We start from the raw sequence: 25,910 nt of genomic DNA on the forward strand, positions 1-25,910 counted from the left end.
ATCTTCAAAACAGAGAAAACTTCTTCATGTGAAATGCACCAAAATTTCAAAGTACAAAATTCCTTCTCTGGCCATACTGCACAAAAACTAAAAAGGAGTAATAAAACCAAAACTAAAAAATGCTCACCATTGGAAAATAAGTTTTAAGTCTTTTTAGAAAAACTCCTAGGCTAAAAAAGAAAAAAGAAAGAAATGCAAATAATTATGGTAGAATAGCTAGACAATGATAATTAAGACAAGATAAATAAATCTGATGGGATTCAGCTAAAGTAATATCAAAAAGTTTTATTTTATTAAGCACCAATAATTATCAAGGGTATATAAAATAAATAAGCTAAGTGCTCTATTCTAGAAACTTTACAAAAACTAAAACAACCATTAGGAAAGCATAAAGAAGGATTTAATAACTAAGACCAAAAACGTATATATTAATTTAAAAAGGAAAATGTTAGAATAGTTTAAGAGCTGACTTTTAGGAAAATAAATAAATAAGCAATCAAACTAACAAAAGCCAGAGAAAACAAAACTCAAGCAAATAAGGTATATGGAGGGGTAAACCGCAGCTATAAAGGAAATTAAAACACTATTTTACTCAACTCTATGTAATACTTTTGAAAATTTCAAAGTAACAAATAATTGCATAAGTCATATTTTATAAAACTGACTCTACCAAAGACAAAAAGCCTATGCAGACTAATTATGAAAGAATAGGAAAAATTGGCAAATTTTCTCTTCATAAAACTACCAGGCCAGAATTTTTTACAAGACAATTTTCAAAGCCCACTTTTAAAAGAATATATAGAAAAATAGTGATTTCTAAAAACTCTTTAACTTTTCAGGGCATAGAAAAAAGAATTCTTCCAAATTCTTCTAAATGAAGCATAATTATCATTCAGTTCCAACCTCAACTACAACCTAGCACCCTTATAAATACCATTGCAAAGATTCTAAATAAAGTAACAGACCAAGATCAAATAACAGTTTTCCAGTAATGCAAAGAAGACTCAGGATTAGGAAACCCATTAACGCAGTCACCATATTAATAAAGAGAAAAATGACATGATTATCTATGCAGATGCCAAAAGGCACATGATAGAATTAGTCTTTTCTCTTTAACCTACACATAAGACACAAATCTTAAGGGCACAATTCAGTGATTTTTTTACATTTATATATGCATTTGCATTTATAAATCCCTACCCAGTTCCAGATGCAGAATTCCCTCCCTCCAGAAGACTCCTTGAGTATCTTCCCCAGTCAATAATTCCCCCTACCAAAGTAACCACTGTTCTTGCTTATGTTACTATATATTATTTTTTTGTCTGTTGGTGAACTTCCTCTAAATGGAATAATACAATATACATCTTTAGCCACATTCATCAAAACTTCTTAGTTAAGAATATAAGACTATTCCCTCAACCTGATGAAATACATTTCTCTGATCCCCAAAGTTTAATGAAGAAACATCAACAATGTTTCAATGTAATAAGAATGCAGAAAAGATGTCCATTCTATCCAGTATTACTTGACACTGTCCTAGCAATACTAACCAGTAATTACACATAGAAAGAAAATAGTTAAAAACATAGGAAAGGAAAAGATAAAATTTTGCATTTTCATATGAGAAACCCAAAAAAATTCAACAAGGAGAAAAACACCACCACCATTATTACCACCACCCCCAAAAAACCTGACACAAGCAATAAGAGAATACATTAAGCTGTTAGATGCAAAATTAAGATCCTTCATGTAAGCAAGTAACAGTACATTTGAAAGCATAATAAAAAACAGAAGACCCCAATTTACAATAGTGGAAAGACATTATACAAATAAAAATGAAATACAAAACAATAGAATTTAATGATAATGTGCAAGAGTGAAATAAAGAAAACACTAAAAACACAAAAGAATATTTGAACAAATGAAAAAGGCAAACTATGGTCTTGGCAACATTCAACATTATAAAAATAGAAATATTTGATCTATAAATTTAATATTAGGTAAAAAGGTTCTACACAGTTATGTTTTTAAGTTCTTGTGGGAAAATCAACAAACAGCTAGAATATTATTGTTAAAAGTCACAAAGCAACACTGATCTCTCCATATATTCTTATACTTTCTAAAGCTATAAAAATTAAAGTATTGTAATATGGTATAGGAACAAAATTACAGATAAATGCAACATGGTAAAAAGACCAGAAACAAGCACAAATTGCTCAGGAAATTAGCCCATTTTTAAAGGAGGCATTTCAAGTTAGAAGGGATAAGTGGATTGTTTTTTAAATGATGTTGAGAAAATAAGATGGAAACCCAAGAAAAGAATTAAATTTTATTCATATAACACCAACTCAAGAGAAATTCCAAATGAATAACAGTTTTATATAAAAAACAAATGCCATAATAATATCAGAAGAAAGCATAAGAGAACTTGTTTTAATCATCTCAAGGTATGAATGGCCTAAGTATAACACAAAACTTAGAAACCACAAAAGAAAAACTAAAAAACAAATTAACATAAAGGTTTGTAAGACCTTTATGATCAAAACCACTACATATAAAACAGAGAGAAAATTTGCGAATCATATCATATCTCTTTAATACATAAAGAGTTCGCAAAACAATATGAAACCTAACAGAACATGAAAAATGAATAAAATGATATGGAACAATTCACTGAAAGTGGAAATGAGTTTTAAGCACAAATTCTACACACAATAAGAGAATTCCAATATAAAACTATTCTGAAATACCATTCATCACCTATTAAATTGGCAAATATCACAATGTTAAATACTCCTAAATTACTCTCCATAAAGGTCATATCAATTTACACTTTCTCCAACACGTATTTCCCAATAAGCTCACCATTCTCATACATTGTTGGTGGAAATATAAACTGGTATAGCTTCTAGAAAACTTAGCCATATGTAACATAAATAAAAATTCAGAAATTTGACTTCCAGATACGTATCGTAAACAATACTTCGGCATGAGTGAAATAAAGTCTGTGTTCATTTCACCACTCTCTAGAGGCCTCTTTAAAGAGGAATGTCTTTATCTACTCATGAGCAAGTATAATCAAATAGAGAGGAAGAAAGTGCCAGATAGTGTTATGAAGTGCATCACCACCTGTATAATAAAAGGCAGAGGCTCTATTTACTTTCTTGCTTATGTATGAGCGATCTTAGGAGAATACCCAAGAGGCTAATAATGTGTCACTGCCTAGTTCTCTAGGAAACAGTGGGTGAGAGCAATTTTTCCCTGTACGCATATCACTGTACTTTTTGAATGTTGAGCTATTTGAAAGTTTTACCTATTCTACAAGACACACAAGCTGTTTTAACAATTATTAAAGCTTCCATTCATTGGGTATTTTTTATGTCCAGAACTCAGAAGACTGCAAGCACTATCCTATGTAATCCTCACAATAACCCTATCAAGAATCCTTTCCACAGATAAGGAAACTGATGCACAGAGGATAAATTGTCTAATTTAGAAATTGCCCAAGCCAGATGAATTCCAGCAGACCTACTCAGGGTGCTGGGGCCCCTCAGGTGCTCACCACTCAGATACTCTTCTTGGACCATGTCTACTTGGGGAGTATGTCCAAGGTAGATGGTATATTATACACATCAGCCCTGTCCCCTCCACCAGGCCCCTCCCTTCAGAGGGGCATCCAGCCTCCTCAATGCTGGACTTCCTGTGGTCCCTGGAGATAGATGCAGGGGTGGGATGGGGGCCTGTGGGAGGAGGGATGGCCAGGAGAAAGAGATGGAATTGCACTTAACTCCTCTTTCGTCCTCACCTTCCATCCACACCAAACCTCACATTTATAACCAAAGTGCCTCTCCTATATCTCCATTCTTGCTCATTCCAGCTGCCTTTGACTCAGTTCAGCCTACCATCAATCATGACAATTGCACTTAACTCCTCCTTAGTCCTCATTCAGTGGGTGGTGGCCAGATGAATGTTTTCTCATTTATATTATACTCTATACAAGTAAATGTGTTTAATGTAGGAAATAAGTTAAATGCCATTATTCATTGGCATATACACATTTAGATCCACATAGATCTATATCTGTATCTGTGTGTATATATTTATCTGTATAGATACAAATACAGATATATAAAGATATCTTTCTAACGGTTTCCAAGGATTAGGCATGATAAAGTACAAGCTCTAGGCTTTTCTCCCACACAAATTCTTCCTTCTAGACATGTGGGATGAGAAACTACATCCAATTTTTTGGTTGTTTAAAAACATCTCTCACCCCTGGACCCCCACACATGCTATCTGTTGTGCTTAAAATGCCCAACTACAAATCCCCCCAGCCAACTCCCTTTGTGGCTCCAGAACTCAGTTCTGGGATTCCTTCCCTAAGGAAGTCTTCTCTGAGTCAGTCTGATTCAAAGCCCTCTTCTCTTTGACTCTGGGATCCAAGACAAAATGAGGTCCCAATAAAGATCACACATAGTATACTACTGCCTACTTGTCTATTTAGAGTCACTGCTCTGTGAGTTCCTTGAGAGCAGGGATGGTGTCTTGGTCATCTTGGCAAGCCTAGTGTCTGCCATAGTGCCTGGTAATAGTTTGAGTGACTTGTTGTTGAACAATGTTAGTAAAACAATGGACTGAATGAAATATGTTGAAGCCGTGCACAGGAGTGATTTTCTCCCTCCTAGAGTTGCCTTATCAAACCCTTTATTACTTTCTGGAGCAGTTTCTGGCAGCTGCACTTCCAGAGACCACATGGTAGACTGTTACAATGGTGGGCACCCCTGTCACATTCCCTGGTGTTATGCACTTGCAGAATCCCCTCCCACGGTGACTCTGGCCTTGGACATGTGATTTGTTTTGGCCAAAGAGGTACTAGCAAGCATGACACAGAGGCTGGATTAGTGCTTATGCACTGAGGTTAGGTCACAGAGAAGCTCCAAGACTATTGAGACTGCTTGATGGAGTGATCTCTGCTACACCGACTGAGTGCAGTCAACCCATGGAACTTTGAGAAATCATAAGTCACTGTTCACTTAGCCACCATTTGTTATGACTTCACACAACTGAAACAGGCCACCATGGAAACGCTCATGTTCCCAACTCCTGGCACAGCAATGCAGCCTCCCTGGCAACCCTGGCTGGCCATTGCAGCTGTCCTATGTGCCAAGGTGATTTGCTGGGGCCAGGGCTGCCAGAAAAAGCAAACCCAAGTAAGATAACTGGAGTCCCCAAATCAAAGTACAATCATAAAACAGAAACACCTGGGAAAGGGCTCAATGTGTCAGCGAAGAAAGGGGAGTCAGCCTGCACTTTGATGCTGCTTCCTCACAAGCATGCAGCTCCAGCCTCCCAGGGATTTTGATGTTAAAAACCACAAAACCTTGGTGAGCACCCCTGTTCTGTGCAGAGACACAAGGGGAACTGTGTGCTCTGGTCCGTTTTCGGCAAGGTAGAATCCGCACTTCTTATCTCGGTGTGCCCGGTGCTGTGCACAAACCCAAGATCGCAGCAAAAGGAGATGAATCACCAACACCGCGAAAAGACAGCAGGCCTGGAAGTCCTGAACAGTCGACGAGTGCTAAAGGAACAGTGCCTTTCCACTGACTGTATCCTCTCCTCCAAGATTCAACTAGATGTGAATGTCTCATGTCTTGTGGCTCTTAATTATATTGAAACCATCTTCAGTGAATCTTTCTTCCCTGGGAGAAAGACAGTTCTTTGAGTGTAGAGACTGTCACTACCTTGCCCGGCACACAACATGGCGTGTGGTAGGGCCTTGGGGAGTAGCTGTGGAGTAGATGAATGAAGAAACTCATCCCAGTGCCATGCAGATAGGGGCTCTCAACCATGACCCAACGATGCTGTCCCCACCTCTATGCCTCTACGCAGGCTATTCCTTCCTTGTCTATGTGGCACACAGCCTTCTTATTAGATCTGGAATGTTAAGCTAGCTTAACATGGAAACTTCCTCCATCCTCAGTTTGCTCCTCCACAGAAGGAGGGTGAGGATGAGCTCAGACCATTCCTGGAATATGCCTGACACATAGCCGGGTCTGTCAGGGGGCGTGTGGTATGTTCTTTGTGTCCTGCAGCTGCACAGGCGAGAAATCAGAGCCTTATCAAAGTCAGAAAGGCCCTCCTTCTCCTCTGGGCTCGGGAGAAGGGGGAGATAAAGTGCTATTTACATTCATTATCTCCATGATTCCCTAGCCTCCTGGCTACCTCTGAGGACTCACCTTGTGGCAAACACACCCACAGACACCCCCAGAAGAGCAGCAGAACTTAGTCTGTTAATTGAAGAAAGCACCATCACCAAGTCTACCAATCCTGGGACGCTTTGCCCTGAATTTTTGTTTTATTTATTATAAGAGCACCAATCTACATATGGAAATGACTGAGCACACATGAGCGGGCAGCTCAAAAATTCAGAGTGGGACGATGCACCTGCTATGCTTGCATCCCTTTCCTTGACCTGCATTATATCGCTGAGTTTTCTTAAACATGCAACACGGTATTATTAACTGTAGTCTCCACACTGTACTTTATACTCCAGAACTTTTTTATTGTATATTTGGAAGCCTGTGCCTTTGGGCTACCTTCACCTATTTAGTCTCATAACAACCCTTCAAGGTAAGTACTGCTACTCCCATTCTACAGACAAGGAAGCTCTAAATAGTTACTTGAGTCATCCAAGGTCACATGTCAAATAAGAAGCAGAATCAAAAATTTAACCCGAGTCTTGCAACTTAAAACTAAAATTTTAAGATGTAAAGAATCTACCTGAGCCTCAGAGCTGATGCAGAGTGCAGAAAGCCCTGAACTCCAAGTCTCTTTGTCTCCAAAAACTAATATTCTTCTGTCTTGTCTACCTTGTACAAAGTAACTTAATGTTGTTTTACATAAAACTGTCCATACAGTCCCAGAATTCTTAGAGCTGCAACACTGACCCTGAAAAAGCATGCAGAGAGAGCCAAGCAAGTCCCTAGAAGCTGTCACAGAGACAAATCAATATTCTTGCAGCTAACAACAATGAATCACTCTGGCGCCCTCTGGAGGTCACATCTCCATCCTGCCCCCGGGGGGAAAAGGTCAGTTCCTCTCAAATGAATTCCTATTGCTTTCTTTTTCTTTTTTGTAAGGTCCCTGGCAGGCACCCTGAAGGAAGTCTTAAGTGAAGGCAGCAGGGTATTATAAAACTTTGTCCAAGAAAGGAAACACGTGGAGGACTTCTCAGCCCATTCCCACCACACAAGGAGAAGAGGAGGAGGTGACAGCCCCCTCCACCCCCATCCCCATGGGCCCCACAGCTGTCTGTCTGTGTCAAATGTTCTAAGCAGAGGTTGGGGGCTTCAGCTCCCCACACAAAGAGTTCAGAGCTGTCAGCACCTTTCCCACAATACACTAGGTGCTGAAGAGCAGGTGATAATTGTAGCCCTGTCACCCTCGTCACCTCTAGCTGGCTGGGGATTTTTTTTTTCTTCTAAAAACAAATGTTGTGCTGCCTAGAAATCAAAGTCGGAGGTTCAGTTGAGGAAATACACACAAATGGCTGCTGTTCGTTCTCACGCTATGCGCATAGGTACACACCTCTCCTCGGAGAGCCCTGCTTTGGCCCCGTCAGGGACAGGTGAGCGGTGAGGACTGCCCAGCCGACCAGTGAGCACCCCCAGGAAAAGCCCCCCCATCCACAGTCAGCTCCAGTGTCAGAGCTCCACCTTCTCTCCTCAAAGGGAAGACTCCCTTCCCCTATTACTCTGTGCCCTGCCTTTTGGGGAAAACATACAGGCAGCCTTGGCCTTCCCAGCCATGGCCTTCCTGTCTTTAGAAGCTTCTTCCATGATCTGCACTCCCTGCATTCAGAGACCAAATTTTCTCCCTAAATCAAATACTCCCTAGCTCTTCTGACCGTTTGTTTAGAAGGATTTCAGGCTTCTCACTCTTAATGTCTCCGTGTCCTCAGGACACACTGCAGTGTCTGTGAATGACTGTGTTAAACAGTCACCATGAGCCTGGAGTATTCTGGAAGCATAGATTCAGATTTTCACATTCAGATTCACACATACTAATACGAACCAAACCAATTTTCCCAAAGAACAATGTAGGTATGCATAGTAATAATGTCCTAAATTAACCAAGCACTTTACTAAGTGCCAGACATGTATATACATTATCTCGTGTAGTCTTCACACACCCTTGAGATTGACATAAGCACTATATTACATTGGTTTGAAGAAAACCAAAATTTTAAGATGTAAAGAATCTACCTGAGCCTCAGAGCTGATGCAGAGTGCAGAGCTGATGCAGAGTGCAGAAAGCACTGAACTCCAAGTCTCTTTGTCTCTAAAAACTAATATTCTCCTGTCTTGTCTACCTTGTACAAAGTTACTTAATGTTGTTTTACATAAAACTGTCCATACAGTCCCAGAATTCTTAGAGCTGCAACACTGACACTGAAAAAGTATGCAGAGAGATCCAAGCAAGTCCCGAGAAGCTGTCATAGAGACAAATCAATATTTCTGTTGAAAAAAAACTCACAGAAATATCATTCCTAACAAGCCTGGTTTATCTAATCAGTTTTATTTACAACTAGTTTTCATTGCAGGTAAAAGCAGTGAACATCCAGTATATTTGTGTGGTTCACCTCAGCAACTTAATCTCTCAGAAAGCAGAAGCTGGGGATGGGTTGGGGCATCTATTTTGAACCTAACTGTGTTCCCACAAGAGTGAGCTACGTGGAGGAGTGGGGTGAGTAAGGTGGGGAGGGGGTAATTCCTGAGAAATAATTGTAGCTGGTTCATCTCTTGGCTCATGCTATTCACAGAGAAAAGTGCTGGGCATCATCTGGGGTGTAGCTTGGTATCTAGGAAAGCAGATTGCAAAACCTTTAGAAGCAAGATAGGCGGATCCCATGACTTTATACTCACGAGAAAGACACCTCCGAAGGGATGACTTTCAGAAATGAGATTCTGACAATACAATTGCAAATGACTCTCAGAGGGAAGCAACTTGGCTACACAGGTTGAATACAAAGGAGTGACACAGATCTTTTTTTTTTTTTTTTTTTTTTTTTTTTTTTTTTTTGTGGGACCCTCTCCGGGGGCCGGGAACAAACCAACAAACCTGCGCTGCAGAGGCTGCGGACAGCCTCTGCAGCCCGCCTCTGCAGCCCAGTGCTCAACCGCTGCGCCACCAGGGGAGGCCCCTAAGTGACACAGATCTTAAAGGACAATGTCAGTAAGGCTGAAACCACTCATAAGGAGGGGGGAACACCACCACGGGTAGCACCTGTGCTGGATGACCTTGGGCAATTCTACCAACCCTCTCTGACCCTCAGCTCCTAGTTAAAAGTTCAAAATAATAATTCTTACACTGCAGGTTTGTCCTGAAGATTACATGGCATGAGATATTAACAACAAAATAATAACCCGATAAAGGCTCTCAAAAAGTATTAGTTGTCATGTCCCTCCTGTCCTAGGACTGATGACAGTGCTCGTCAGTGCCTTTATTGCTTCTATCTTCCTGTCAAGGACAATGGTTCTCCATCAGAAAACTGAGGATGAACATCAATAAGAATTTATAAATCCAGGTAAAATTGTTACAATTGAGGTCAAACTTCTTGACCAGGAAGAATTATATTCCGCGGTTTGAAGATGACATGCACGGTGCAGACTTGCGTTAGGAATCTTGCAGACTCCCATAGAATGGAGAGAGGGGCAAAGGACAAGCCTGCTACATAGCAAGCATGCCATTGGAATGTGTTGGATGCTGCAGAAAAGAAGCTAGAAACCATCAAATGCTTTAATTTTCCCAACAGAAGGGCTGGAGGTCCACACCAGGTCAAACTCCTTGTTAAACAGGTGTCTTCCACCCCTTAGGAAGTAAAGTTGTGACTTGAACATGGACCAATCAAGAGCCTATCTGGGCTGACACACCTTGTTTCCTTTTCTGTTGTATTTGTCAAATGAAGAGCCGAAAGTGCGGTATCTTTGGGTTCAGAATCCCAGAGAGAAAAATGTGACTTGGGTGAACATGCAGTCAGTTCAATGACCTTCATGGTGACCATATCCATCCCGCTTGGCTGGGCAGAGGATCAGCGTCCTCACACATGGCTCTCCTCTGAGCCTGTCCCAAACAACATATTTCTAGGACAGTGGAGCGTAGCTGGATCACTGATCAGTTATGAATGAAACAAGAAGTGGGTAGTGTGCAGAGTCAGGACCCAGTTGTATTGCACCAGCTGACCCTTAGGTCAAAACCTTTTCTTTCTTCAGACTCACTGGGGTCCAAATATTTTTCCTCTCACAAATTCCCTAAACCTAGCCACTGACCAAACTCACAGGTTTGCCTCTTAAATACTTCTTAGGCTTTTTCTTCTACTTTCAATGCTACTGTCCATACCCAAATATCGGCCCTCATTAGCCCAGGTAATGATGGGTATGGAATCTGGACAAACAGGGAGCTGTGTTCAAATTTCAGTTGACGCTGGCAGCGGTGTGATTTGGGGCAAATTATATAATGTTTTGAAATTTCAGTCTCCTTGGAGCTAATGTGGAGATTGAAACAATCCCACCTCAAAAGGTGTTGCAAGATTTCTGAAATAACACTTGTAAAGTGCATTGCACTGTACCTGGCATGGGATATGTACTCAGTAAATATTAGTTAAATCACTAGACAGTTGTGATAATCTCTCATCTTGTCTGTTTGCCACCAGCCCACCTCCCTCTGCATCATCTATGTCTCATCAGAGGGGTGATAAAATCTAACTATCAATGGTGCCCAGAGTAAACAGAGTGCTTGCACACACATACACACATGCACATACACAGCATCCAGAATGAAATACCAACTACTATTTCGTAATAATAACCATACCGACCTTTTTCTCCCTTCTTGCCAGATCCTGTACAGTTATTATCTCTTTGGACCTCACACAATCTTTTTTTTTTTTTTTTTTTTTTTTTTTTTTTTTTTTAATAGAGGCATGATTTATTTATTTGTTTGCTGGTTTGTTTGTTTGTTTTGTTTATACATGCACTGGGTACAGTCAGAAGCGCGGGAGGGTGAGAGGATTCACCAGAGCCAGAGCGGGGAGCAGAGCAGGCAGAAGGACTGAAGTACACTGCTGAGGGGAGCAGCGGGCGGCAGGAGAGGTCTGCGCGCCATGTGGGACCCTCCTCCGGTGGCCGGGGAGCAGCCGGGGATCGAACCGGCGCTGCAGAGGCCGCGGGCAGCTTCGCAACCCAGCGCTCAACCGCTGCGCCACCGGGGAGGCCCAGGACCTCACACAATCTTATGATCTTATGAGGCAGTTGTTATTTCCATGTTCCAGATGAGGGAAGTAAAACTCTGAAGAGTTCTGAATTAGCACCCCCCCATACTAAATTCCACATGGGAAATGCACTTCTTTCTTTCCTAGGCCCACTTGGGCCAGGCCCTGGTTTAGATGGGGTAGGTTAAGAAGTGAGACTTCACCCAAAGGAAACTCACACTGAAGCCCAGCTGACACACAAGCTGCAGACAGGGAGAATCAGCAATCAGGCTGAGAGACTCCTCAGAATAAGCAATGGAGATGTCTGCTGCTCAGCGCAGGACAGCAGGGAGCTCAGACTTGCTGCTACTAAGCAACAAGTAAAAGCCTGGATCCATCCAAGGGGACCAGGACAGCTGCAGTGAGTCTGCATGGTAACCCAGGAACAGGAAGCACATCGTGCCTCACCTGAAAGAAGACTGGGCAGTGAACTATAGCAGTGCAAAGGGCCAACAGGTCTAATCTCCCCTTCAAACAGGATCAGCCAGGATACCCATGAGGCATTAGGTGACCTCGGGATAGATGTTTGATTAATGTCAGGTTTTGAATTAACTGAATTTTCCTTCTATGCTTCCTAATTTTTCTTTCTAAACATGTCAAGCTATATTGCACTAGCTAAACTGTTTATCCCTCTAGGTGAAGAGAGCTAGGGAGCTCGGCACACCCTAGAGATCAGACAAGGCCTTCAGGGCCCAGCCAGAGACAAGGCTTTCCATGCATATTTCCTAAGCATCTATTGTTTGCCAATTCTGCTCCAAGTGAAAGGAGAAACCATTAGCAAAGCAGAACAGCCTCTGTTCTCACGGAGCTAACATTCAGAGGGAGGGAAACAAACAATACAGTACTCTACAAATACTATAAAGTGAAGTCAGAGAAATCAGGGCATTCAAGGTGGCTGTGGGCACCACTCTAAGGAGGCAGCAAGGTTATCCTTGAACTACATGAAGAGAAGCCAGTCTCATGAAGCTTCATGGAGAAAGAAGGGCTCACACAAAAGCCCTGAGATTGGCCCGTGTGGCAGGCTGAAGGAATGGGAGGTGAGTACGGGTAGCACCTAGTGACCCTGCAGTAGAGGCAAGATGTGAAATGAGGACAAAGAAACAGGCAGCTTCAGCTAATAAAGAGAGCCCTGGGGGCCACGTCTCTGTGCTGAGTTGCAAGCACCACTGAGCACATGCTTTGACATTTGCCAAATGAAAAAATAAATAGGAGCAGGCCTGGAGTCATGAGTGAGGACCCAGGGGGAAGAAGGTGATGGCTGAGGATGTCCCACACTAAGGACAAGAATTTTTATTGTGATTTCCAGTCCACATGTGTTCCCCTCAAGCCCCAAGTTCAGTTCTCCTGGCAAGGACCCATCATTAAAGCAGAAAAGGACAATCCAAAATTAGGATCTCTGAGTTACAGGGACCTAAAGCTAACTTCAGTTCCTTCTTGTAGAAATGCTGTACCTCTGGGATGCAGAGATCGCCTCTATATGGAAAAATAGGTGGTTTCCAACTGAAGTCACCAGAGAGACCCCTCTCCCAACTTAGATACCTTGGGTACCCAGGGACTCCAAAGCCCTGTCACTGCCTGGAGTTCCCTGAGTTCACCCCTAAAGCCCCGGCTGGGCACAGGGGCTCTGCACCACTGACGCTGAGAACAGTTAGCTTTATGGTGCTAGGAATTTTCTTTCTTAAAGGGAGACTTTTTGGACTTCATTTCCACTTGTCTGGCAGCAAGACAGAAATAGAGAGTTGAAATGAGATCTACAAATATGTGGCGGTCCAGCCTGCCAGGTGCTGGGCTCTAGACCAATCCAGAGATTTGAGGAACAGAAGACAGTCACAGACAGAACAAAAGCCCTGTCAACACTGTTGCTACGCTGATCAATACATGTCTGGGGCTTTTCTACCACAGAGGGGTCACCCAGGAGGACTTCTCTCCCACGCTCCCACCCTTGCTTCTTGCTCTTTTATTGCTTATTACAGGGGCCGAAACACGCAGACACTGAAGTTTGGCCTTCTGGAAGCCTGTGGTTGTCAACAGATGAATGAATTATTGACATGCTCTGTGTGTTTACGCTGCACTCCACAGCACAGTTGTTCCCAAGACAGCAAAGCACTAGAGGCTCAGGTCACGGAAGCCAAATACTTTCTAGGGACCAATATCCCCCCAAATACTTTACCCAAGGGCAAGGGGAGTATACAGTTGGCTCAGCCTGTCTTCAAAGCACTATGGAGCCCCAGGCAGGCCTCCTGTGGCATCTAACAGACTCATTAAAATGCAAAGGGAGAGGAGCTACCCAGTGTCAGAGGCCGTGTTGTCCTCACAAGGGCCCACGGTCATTCAAGTCTAACAGTTCCTTAGATCTCACGGCCTTAGAATTGCACCATCCAGCCAAACCTCATAGAACCTATGGAAGACTCATAGGCACAACAGCCTCTTCCTGCTGGAATGAACAGGGCAGCTGGCACCCATCCTGGGCTCCTCCCTGAAACCCTTTTCTCCCTCCGCTTTCTCGGTGCTAGAAAACACCGAGCTTATCTAAAGCTCTGCTCCTGCAGTTGAACTGAAGATTTCCTGATTTAAAAGTAACACATGTATAATTAATACAACAACTCAACAATCCACAACTATTCATTCTGGGCTCACAAGGGCATCCTTTGGACACCTGGAATTCCGATTGGAACAAATTGGACAAACTGTAGAACATGAGGGAAATTGCAGAAACCCACAACAAAGGACAAATTTAAGTGTTACCCATTAAGCAACTATCTAGGAGCCCTGGGGTTAACATTTCAGTGTATCCTTCTCAGACATTTGTAATGCATTTTTATTGTGCTTGAGATCATATTGTAAACCTAATTCCGGTCATGATCATTTCCGTCCCTTTGGGCTGCTATAGCAAAAATACCATATATGGAGTTCCTCAAAGAGCAAATACTTATTTCTTACAGTTAACTGCACACCGGGCGTGTTCTAAGCACTGCCCGTGCATTAACTCATATAATCCTCATGACTAACCAATAATATAGGTTCTACACTTATCCCCATGTTCCAGATGAGGGGACTGAGCAATAAGTAACTTGTGCATGATCATACAGCTAGTAAGTGGCAGGGTTGACACTCGACCCCAGCACGGCTCAAGGGCCATTCTCTGAACCATCATTCTATGCAGCAGTATTACTGTTCTTTCGCTGCTCTAACAAATTAGCACAAACTCAGTGCCTGTGAAACAATACACATCTATTTTCTCACTGTTCCATGGATCAGGAGTCTGGGGTACAGACTTTCCAGGTGGATCCTCTACTCAGGTTCAGAGTCTGAAATCATAATGACCCAAGGCAGGTCGTTCTCGAAACTCACTGGTTCATGGCAGGGATGGGACATGGCAGCTTTCAGCAGAGCAGCATGCTCTTTCTCAAAGCCTGCAGGAGCACCACATGACTTCCCCTCCTGCCACCAGCCAGAGAAAAAACTCTGCTTTTAAAGGGCTCCATGATTGGGTCAGGCCACTCAAATCATCCCTGTATCTTAAGGTCAACTGACTTGGGACTTGACTTACATCTGCAAAGTCCCTTCAGAGTAGTAGTTAGGCTAGTGTTGGTTGTATTCACCCAGGAGGAGCATTAGAATTCGATCTACCACAGACTTAGTAAATGTTTTGCTATTATTTAGAAATAGTTAGGTCCTATAGATCAGGAAACAACTGTATTTACTTTGTGATATTCAAGGACCTCAATAAAAGAGGTCTTCTGTGCCAGAGAGGGCCATCCAGAGAAGCACTGGGGTTACTTAGGAGGCAGAGGGAGAGCAGGGGAACTAAGGACAAGAATTTTTTTTTTTTTTTGCTTCATATTTTTTTTTTTAATCTTAAATTTTATTTTTATATTCCCCCATACAATTGCAAACGCCCCATTCTGACCCCAATCCTTCCCCTCCCGCCCCCCCACCCCCCAAAAAGTGTCTCTGGTTCATAGTTTTTTGTTGATTTTGATTTTCACTTTCTTATATTCATTTTCCTGGTCCCTTATTTAAGTTTTCTAGATTCCTGCTATGAGTGAGACCATCCGGTATTTTTCTTTTTCTTTTTGGCTTATTTCGCTGAGCATGATCCCTTCCAGCGCCATCCATGTTGCTGCAAATGGCATGTGTTTATCTTTTTTGAATGCTGAGTAATATTCCATGGTATATATGTACCACATCTTCTTGATCCAGTCATCTACTTTTGGGCATTTGGGTTGTTTCCAAAGCTTAGCTATTGTAAACAGTGCTGCTATAAACATAGGGGTGCAGGTGCTCTTTGGAATTGATGTTTCTGTGTCCTTTGGGTAAATACCTAGGAGTGGAATTGCTGGATCATATGGAAGCTCTATGTTTAGTAGGTCCAGAAATCTCCACACAGCTCTCCATAGTGGTTGGACCAGTTTGCACTCCCACCAACAGTGCAGAAGAGTTCCTTTTTCTCCACATCCTCGCCAACATTTGTTGTTGCTAGTTTTTTTAATATGTGCCATTCTCACTGGTGTGAGATGGTATCTCATGGTAGTTTTGATTTGCATTTCCCTGATGACAAGTGATGTTGAACATTTTTTCATATGCCTGTTGGCCATTTGCATTTCCTCTTCAGAGAAGTTTCTTTTTAGCTCTTCTGCCCATTTTTTAACTGGATTATTTTCTTTGTTGTTGCTGAGTCTCATCAGCTCTTTGCAGATTTTTGTGATCAGTCCTTTATCATTAGTGTTGGGTGCAAAAATGTTCTCCCAGTTGGTGGGGTTTCTCTTTGTTTTTGTTATTGTCTCTTTTGCTGTGCAGAAGCTCTTTAATTTGATGTAGTCCCAGCTGTTTATCTTTGTAAGGACAAGAATTTTTATTGTGATTTCCATGGGAAGAATTGGGCAAAGCAAGGTAAGCAGGCTTAGCATTGGGCTCTGACATAGCAACTGTCGCTTGTCTGGTACCTGATCCTGGTGTGACAAGGTGAGAATGGTGGATAGAGTGAGAACCCCATAAAAGAGGGTATGGGCTCTGGGTTTGTTGGTTTGCATTTGAAAGGTGTGCTAAAGCAAGTAGTTTATTCTCTCTAGGGCTTTGCTAGCCCTGGCAGTGCCAGGGTTAAATTTCCCCCATGTAATTTTAATTAGTTATTACTGACATAGCAATTTTTTAGTTTTATTGAGATATATTGAAGATCCAGTAAACTGCACATATTTAAGGTGAGAATTTCCTAAGTTTGGCACATATCTGCACCCATGAAATCATTACCATATTTAAGACAGTGACTAGAACTATCACCCCCAAATTCCTCACACCCTTTTATATTCTCTCCTCCTAACTCTTCCTCCCCATTCCCAGTGCCATTGATTTGCTGTCACTTTAGATTTTTGTATTTTTTTTCAGCTACTAAATTGTCATATTACTTTTCATAGCTTTTTAACTTATTCTTTTGAGTTTTCTAGAACACAAACAGATCAATACACATTAACAATGTTATTTCTTCTTCTCCACATTTACATTACCTAATCCTAATTCATGCATAATCAATCAGCAAGACTTTCCAGAACAGTGTTAAATCACATCAGTAACTCTTATGCCATCCCTGATTTTAATTAGAATGACTTCAGAGTTTTGGTCATTGTTTTCATGGTAAATTATCTATCATCCAGAACCAGGCTTTGAAACACAGAAAGTTCTCTGACCAGACAGTGCCCTATTTCTAAGTCTGGATCCATTCATTCACGAGTCCTGTCTCCTATTATTTCCAGGTCCCTTTAACCATTCTCTCCTTCGTGTCTGATATGTTTATTATGGCATCTCTCACACTACATTATTAGTTTTTGCCTACTAGGCTATAAACCAAGGCAGAAATTGTCTCTTTCATCTTATTGGGCAAAACACACTGTACATCCTAGATAATTCATAAAGGTTTATTAAATTGAATTGAAATATAATAATGTTTACCTAGAACATGGTATCTAATTCTGAATATTTATTAGAATTGCTTTGGTAAATTAAGGGAGAGGGACAAAAAAATTACTTTAAAGCAGATTTTTGGAAAAAGCAGTAAATGAGTTTTTAAAAAAAAGATACATTTTCCCATGTCCCATCCCAAACCCCATAAAATAGAATCTCTGTTCCTGGAAAACTGGAATCTGTATTTTTAATAAGCTTCCTGATAATTATTTCCCAGGTGGCCTTACACAGGCTGATGATGAATTTGGAGAAACACTGTCTTTAAGTAATAAAGATGACCTGGGAGCAAAGCCCCTTTATATTATATAATCTTGATGCTTAAGGAATTCTAAAGTTCTAATTGACACCAACATTTTTCAGTAAGTGAAACCTCTGAAAGGTATGCTGCTTTGCCTGAAGCACTTTAGGACACCCTGGCTCGTGGCAGACAAGAGTTGGGACTCAGAGGATCTGTTCTCATGCTACCATTTGCCTTTACCCCAGCCCCAGCATATGTAGCAATGAGCAGTAGGAACAATCAAGAAGCAAGTTGAGAATAATTACTCTTGGAGGAATAAACTGACCATAAAATCCAATTTTGAAGCCAAAGGCTTGGATCTGAGTTCTGAAATAACTCAAACTATTGAGAAAGTTATAAACAAACATAAAGCCAGAAGCAGACAGTAATTCTCCAAGTCACCTTGTCTGATGCATTATTTATAAAGTAGGAAATATATTTTGTGCATTTTTTCTTCGTAGACATTCAATAAAACCTCAAGGCAAACAAAGCAATTCCTAATATTCAGTTTCTCAACAGTGTCAGATTCACGCCACACACTCCTGAAGCATCCCCCACTCCTGGGTTGAAGTTTTCAAGACCTTACCCCCATTTGGAATATTCCCAAGTACTACCAGATGGAAAAGACCCTCAGACAGGAGAGGAAGTATAGATCATCTGGCATGGCCTCTTTATTTTACTCGAAAAACAAAGCTGAGAGAGGGAAAAGTGATTTGCAGGCAGCTACCAGCAAAATGGGGTGAAGTTGAGATGGCGGCAGTGTTGAGTCCAAGCAGAGCTCTTACCACCTCAGGAAGTGCATGCTAAATTTTGGGCACTATATACCTGGGGGAAAGGTCTTGGGGTTTCATGAGATTTACAAAGAGGTCCATGACCCTCTGAGTGTTAAGAGTCACTTTCCAGCAGTGTCAAAGCCTCCACCAACCCACAACTCTCTCCTCTGTCCAGCCTCCTCCATGTTACCTGAATTCTGCAATGCCTCACACCTGTCCTGCTGGCTCTGGGTGTGATCTTTTTCCATGTTGCTGCCAGAGGGCTCTTTCTAAAAGGTAAACCTACCCACATGGTATCCCCATCTATAGGTCCCCAAGGGGCATCCAGATTAAAAACCTAAACTGAATATATCACACAAGGTGTTCCCTAAGCTGGCTCTTTCTCTCTAGCCTCAAATTGCTTTCTTTTGCTGCTTTTTTCACCAAAATGAAGACAGGAGCTTCAGCAGGGGAATTTGGTTGGTTTTTGCTTGCCTTTTTATTTTTATGTACTTTTCTCCACCGTCTCCACTTACATCTTCTGTGATCCTTTCTCCCTTTGGTCCCCTCCTAATCTCAGGAATATCACTTTGTTTATTAATGTCTGCTAGATTTTATAAATATTTTACTTTGTCAAATCACCCACAATGTAAATGTATAGTACTTCTCTTTGTCATTCTGATTTGTTTACTACACACAATTCCCTTGCACTCCTTCCAGAGTTTTGTGGCAGGGAACATTTCCATAGACCAACTCCTCAGCCTAAACGTCTTGTGCAGTCTCTTGCCAGCCTCAATCTCTCGGCTGTGTTTGAAGTGCCAAATGAGGACTGTAGGTGAGACAGGGTCACAAGTCAGCAGTTGGTCTGTTTGTTTTTCCACTACAGAGCCTTACCCGGGGGTGCTTGTCCCTGTTGTTAAGATCGAAGTGCTGAAATAATGCTTAGCCAAAGCATTCAGTTTCTCTGTCTTAGTTTTGATGTGGGGTGCGGGTAAGGCAGTATCACAACCTCAGGCTACAAATAAGCCTATTCTATGTGGAGTCACCTGTAGCCAGACCTGAGCTCCCTGACAGTTCAGGTTCCAGCTAAGTTCTATTCGGAAACTCGGACTCAAGCTCTTAATCATCACTCTGAACCTTTGCTCCTATGATTCTCCAACAGTGTCCCCTGCCTCCTGGATGCCAACTCTGTGTACCTTTTATCCAGCATAATGCCAGTCTCCAATGTGGGTATGTGGCCCTGAGTCAGTGACTGTGCGGGGGCTCTGTAGGGCAGATGTCCCTCCCTCTAGTGAGCTGCACTGCTCTAGTATTGCTGTAAACACAGTTAAATTATAGTGGTTTTCCCATCCTATTCTGTGAGACTTTTGCTGCTGATGAAAGCTGTAGTTATCTGTTTATATTTCAGGGTGTGTTAACTTGGCTCTGCTGCAATTTAGTTGTGAATATATGGAGGAGGTGAGCCCAGCACCTTCACTCTGTTGCCATCTTTCCAGACTCCTCTCGAGAGGGGAATTTGAACCCACGTATGTTTGGCACCAAAGCACTAGGTCACTAGATGAAAAAGCTGTGCCTCATAGCAACAAGGAAGGCCCTTCATCTCTGCTTTGACCCTTGATACAATCATGTGTCACTTAAAAATGTTTGAGTTCATCACAGACCACATAAATGACTGAGTTCCCAATAGACTATACCAGATAGCCTAGTTGGGTAGCAGGCTATCCCACCTAGGTTTTTTTAAGCACACTCTCCTGAAATCGGCATGAAGACAAAATCACCTAAGGACCCATCTGTTAGACCATATGCCCATTCTTACACCACACATGACTATAATATACACTTTTGGCACTTTCCTAAATTCATTGAAGACCCAGCCACTCTTGACCTATACACAAGCTCTCCCTAGGAATGGGAGTCCAATGTGATTCATTCTAATACTTAGAATTCAACTGTGATGTATTATATACCAAGTTTGCCACAATATGCCCACTGCTCAGATAAAGGCAAGAATAAAGCACAGCTTCCAATTATTCACGACTAGGGAACTGTGAGCCAAAACCAACATGAAATACCAGTTCACAACCACTAACATGGCTATGATAAAAGACAGTTAATAAACAAGCATTGGCAAGAATGTAGAGAAAATCAGAATTGTTGCTATGAGAATTTAAATTGTTCTTTTGGAAAATAGTCTATCGGTTCCTCAAATAATTAAGCTAGACTTACCATGACTCAGCAATCCCACGCCTAGATATTTACTCATAAAAAGGATAATACACGTCCATGCAAACACTTGCACATAAATGTTCATAGCAGCATTATTCCTGATAACCAAAAAGTAGAAACAACCCGAATGTTCAACTACTGATAAATAAAAAGATGTGGCATACCCATAGAATATCATGGAATATTACTCAGTGATTACAAAGAAACAAAATGTTGATACATGTTACAACATAAATGAACCTTGAAAACATGCTAAATGAAAGGAACCAAACACAAAAGGCCACATATTGTATGGTTTTGTTTATATGAAATGCCCAAAATAATAAAATCTATAGAAGTAGAAAGTAGATTACTAGTGGCCCAAATCTGGGGTCAGGGTATGTGTACTGGGGAAAGGTTGATGAGCAGAAATGAGGAATGACTGCTAATGGGCATGGAATTTCTTTAGAAGTGATGAAAATGATAAAAGTGATTGTGATAACATTGCACGACTCTGTAAATATACCAAAAGCCACTGAACTAGATACTTTAGACAGGTCAGTCATATAGCATGTAATTATATCTCAATAAAATGATTATAAAAACAACCACAAAACACAGTACCTTCATTCAATGAACCTTAGTCTAGACACCTCCTGGGTAACTTCTAAATTGATCTACCCACCCTAGTTTGTCCCAGGACTCTGCCATTTTTAGTACAAAAGTCTCATATCCAGGGAAACCCCTCAGTCTGAGACAAACCAGGACAATCAGTCTCTCTACTAGAATTCTTTCCCACCCACCCCCAGTAGGGACTATATGGACAGAAGACCCAGCAAACGCCCCACCTTCAGGTTCTGGCACTCTGGCATCAGTTGCTGAAATGATTGCTACAGAAAGAAGGTAAACCTCTCATGGTGGGAATATGGGGAATACTCCTCACCCTGGGCCAGCTGACAGCTGATTCTGCAAGAGGCTGTTTAGAGTCAGTTTGTGGCCAGAGAGTAAAGCAACACCCCACGCCAGCCTGCTCCTCCTTGGGAACTGAGAACACAGGGCGGCTGGTCCCCACTTTGGGTCCTGATTTCTTAAGTTCTATCATGGTTCAATCTTTCCTAGAAGAACTCCCCTCCCACCCAAAGTGCTGCCAACACTGCTCTGCACCTCCAGTGGCCCAGCCAAGTGCCTGGGTGGAAAGCTTTCCAGAGAGCAGACCTGGGAGGCTTAATGTTTGGTCTTTCTAAAGCACTTGTAACCATCTGCCACTTCTATGATCCAATTTCAAACAGGGCAAATAGTCCAGCCAGCCTGATCACTTCTAATTGTCACTGAAAGCAGAGGGAAGAGGACAGCTGGATTGTCTCATCAGCTATAGAGCACTGGCCAGAAGTCAGGGTGTTTCCTTCCCCTGCTTCCTAACCCCAACCTCTGGTCCCAAGAGAGGTTGCTCTTCTTCTGCCCACTGCCCCCAACTACTCCTTCCCACCCCCACAAGGCAACTAGGCCCTTTTCACAATTTACCTCTCACTGTGTTGGCACTGCTACAAGTAATTCCCTCCGAACAGGCTCTGGTACAGTAGTGGGCAGACGGCATTTACTCTGGGTCTATTCTGGGAATGAAATTACAATGTGCATTTTAAAATAGTTCATCATTTACTCTCCACATAATAGCCACAATATTATTAATCATAAGTCAGATCATGTCACATCTCTGCTCAAAATCCCCTTTCATTTCCCACTAGCTTTAGAATAAAACCCAAAGTTCCCTCCATGACCCTGTAAGACCCAGAATGATCTAAGCCCTGGCTGCTCCTCCAACCTCATATCTGACCACCCTCTCTCCTTCCCTCCCTCCGCTCCAGACATCCTGGCCTCCATGCTCTTCCCTGAATACTAGGCAAGTTCTTGCTTCAGAGCCTTTGCACATGCTACCTCTTTGACTCAGAAATATTGTTCCCTACATAATACTGTGTCTCTCTCCCTCACTCCCTTGAGGTCTTACTTAAATGTCATCTCCTTAAATGGACTTCCCTCACCATCCTATTATTTTTCTTCATTGCTTTCACTATTAAATATTTCCTTATTTGTCTAACTTCCCTTAGTAGTATATAACATCAGTGAAAGGAGGAACACTATCCTATTTATTGCTGTATCCCCAGGGCCTAGAATAATGCTTCATATGTGATGGGTTTTATCTTTATTAAATGACCACTGTTATTCACTCTCCTTTAGGAGGTAGTAATCAATCTGCCTCCTCTTCACAGGGAAGGAAATTGAGGTGCATAAAGATATTACTAGCCCAAAAGCATGTAAGTGGCAGATATAGAACGTGAACCAAAATCTCTCTGAAGCCAAACCCTATGTTCTTTTAATTATACCACATCACCTCACTTCTGAAACAGTCCTTTGTGGAACTGTGTAGGCAGGGAGCTCAAAAAGGGAAGAGACTCCTCAGAGAAAGAAGGAACCTGCCGCCCTCCCTCTCCACCTCCAACTCTCAGCTGATGTTTTGTGACACTGAAGCTGGGGCAATACCAGCTAGAGACATTTATTGATTTCAAAGTGTGAGTGCAGTGTTAAGGCAGTCCCACCCTAGGACTGAAGTTGCTGGTGGGAAAAAAAAAAAAAAAACCTTCAAATCTCAACTATATCATTAGGACTTACATCCCTTTAGGAGAAGGCTTTAAAGTAATGGAGAAATGAGCCACCCTTTAAAACCCACAACCAAAAAAAAAAAAAAAGTCAATTCATGGCCTAATATAAAGCTTCAAAGAAATTCTAGAAAATCAATCAGCTATTTTATTACATGGAGCAGTGAACATTATGTGGGTGTTTCACAGAAGAGTCAAGAATCAGGAGTGTAAAGATCTCAGAGTTAAACTAAACCAGAAACAAGCAAACTTTTTCTGTGAAGGACCAGATAGTAACTATTTTAGGCTTGCGAGCTCTACCATGTCTGCAACTACTTAACTCTGCTGTTGTAGCACAAAAGCAGCTAATATGTATAGACAGTATGTAATCAAATGAGCATGGCTGTGTTCCAATAAAACTTTATTCATAACAAATAGAGTAGGCTAAGCTTGGACCATAGGCTGCCCTTTCTCAGCTGTTGATCTAGACCAATGTGTTTCTGTGACAAATAGAGAAACAAAGACATAGAGCGATGAAGTAAATGTTCAAAAGCCAGTTATGAAAGAGGGAAAAGAGTTAGAAAGTCATTCAGTATTCAGTCAACAATATCTATTGAGCATGATTTACATTCTACGCTATTTTAAACAAAGGAGAGGCAAAGATGAAGAAAACAGAAGAGATTCCTGCTCTTTCAGACTTCACATTCTAGCATGGGTGCCACAGTAAATCATGTAAGACTGCTCTAACTGCTGTGAATGCCATGAAAACAGGAAAATGTGACACGGGGCCATTTGGGGAGTGGGGGTAGGTACAGGTGGGACAATTCAATTGGCTTTCAAGGGAGACAACTGAGCCAAAACCTAAATAGGGGCCCCCCAGGTGGTGTAAGGGGTTAAGCACATCACTGTGAAGCTATCAGCAGCCTCTGCAGCACAAGTTCAACCCCCAGCCGGCCAGGGAGCAGCCCACATGGAGCAGCAGACCTCTCCTGTCTCCACCTGCTGCTCTCTTCAGCACATCTGGCCTGTAACCCAGTTCTTCTATGCATACATAAATAAATCTTTAAAAAAAACTTGCCCTCCATAGAAAGATGACATCTATTAAGTATCCCCTTTACATAAATTCTTATTTCATCTTCACAGGCTTTTGTCACTGATGGGGAAAACCGGGTTAGCGGCTAATAAACCTGCTCCCAAGGTGGCCCAGGATTTCTAGGCCTGTCCTGTCTGGCTCCAGATGTTTGACACTGTCCTTCATGCCAGTGTATCTCTGCCATTTCACACTCAGATAACATAGGAATCCCCTCAGAAATTTAAAACATCTCAGTCTAAACAGTTTTGTTCAGAAACTGACTGTGCAGTAAAATACAGATTAAATTTTAACTAGGCATTACAGCATCAAAAACTGCTTTGATGACCTGATGCTTGAAATTAAATACATTTTGCACTTTAAAAGTTAAACTGATATTTTTAGTTTTTCATATTTTGTCTCTAAATAAGATAGGAGAGAAGCTTTCATGGCTGGATTTTCAAGCATCTCTGCAAACAAAACCTTCATGAATAATATTTATTTCAAACAAATAAAAAGCCAAAATGAAATGCTTTTTTTTTATTTTAATATTGGCTTTTGAAGTACTACAGACTCTCAAAGTGCTATATCAGAATTTTGATTAGCTAAATGCAGATCGTTGATTTGATCAAGATGATCAGGAGGCAAATAATTCCAATTGTCTTTTTAAATTCCAACACAACTATTCCTTATGCTGCCCATCTTCAACCCATAGTCTGTTAGGGGTAAAATTAAACAAAATATGACTACTGGCAGGAATGCGTTCACCCATGTGGAGTATTGGCACCCACCAGCGAAGTGAGCAGAGTCGAGCTAAAGGACAGATCACTGCACATGCTCACTCCATGTGCACCCCACACTCCTGGTGTGGGGGGAGGGAAGGACAATATTTAAATACTAATCCTCACCTTGAATGTTGGGAGACAGAACCCTTTAATGCGTTTACTGGAAATGCCCAGCTCCCTGACCCAGGCCCAGCATGAGAAGAGTGGACTCCTAGGCAGCAAATCAGAAGGAGGCCCCCACTCTCAGGGAACACACTGGACCTGCACTATTCTTCTGATTGGCATCCCTATCCACCTCTCCTTAGACACAGCAACCCAACCTTCCTATAAATTTTCAGTTACCCATTCAGCAGTTTCCTCTAACTCCTAAAACCCCAAGCCAGCACTGACTTTACCTCACAGGTGCTGCAGAACTGGTCCATACAAATGTGCAGTGGCGCTCCTCTGCCGTGTGCCTCTCTCGGGTGTTGGCTAATGCATCTATTTTGTGACACCTTTGGTTGTGGTTAAAATATTTTCTTTTTTCATGAAATTCTTTTTCTTTCTTTTCTCAGGAATAAGGGGTCCTTTAGGAGGAAAACATAAAACAACAGACATCACTGATTGCTGAAATTGCCAAACAACCACAACCATTTTTAAATTATGGAGTTCTTTTTTTTTTTAATGGGGTTCTTGAGCCAAAAGAGATTCCTAGAGGTCCTTTGGTCCAGTCCCCCACCCCCAAGCCAATCATTGCTACATGATGGAATCACCACGTTGAGAGCAGAAACCTGCAGAGTTTGGACAACTCAAGGTGCTACTCCCTCACTACAGAATATTGCCAAGTCGAAGTCACTCTACCTTACAGGAACCATTATCTACACTGCATACTTTACAGGAGGGGTTGGGGAAGGAAGACCTAAATAAAGTAATGTACATAATCAACA

General features: G+C 41.8%; 1 protein-coding gene across 1 annotated transcript in view; it reads right to left on the bottom strand.

Annotated features, from left to right (window-relative positions):
* DRD2 (dopamine receptor D2) overlaps window positions 1-25,910 on the bottom strand; it is a 115,323-nt gene that overhangs the window by 88,134 nt on the left and 1,279 nt on the right. Inside the window, exons 2-3 of the mRNA XM_037505284.2 lie at window positions 25,380-25,550; window positions 22,022-22,110 (exon numbers count right to left, since the gene is read on the bottom strand). The gene's annotated coding sequence lies outside the window, so the exon portion shown is untranslated. The remainder of the gene's footprint in view (window positions 1-22,021; window positions 22,111-25,379; window positions 25,551-25,910) is intronic.

Source organism: Talpa occidentalis, unplaced genomic scaffold (genome assembly GCF_014898055.3).
Source record: "Talpa occidentalis isolate TD23 unplaced genomic scaffold, MPIMG_talOcc4v2.1 talOcc4.12, whole genome shotgun sequence".
Taxonomy (NCBI): domain Eukaryota; kingdom Metazoa; phylum Chordata; class Mammalia; order Eulipotyphla; family Talpidae; genus Talpa; species Talpa occidentalis.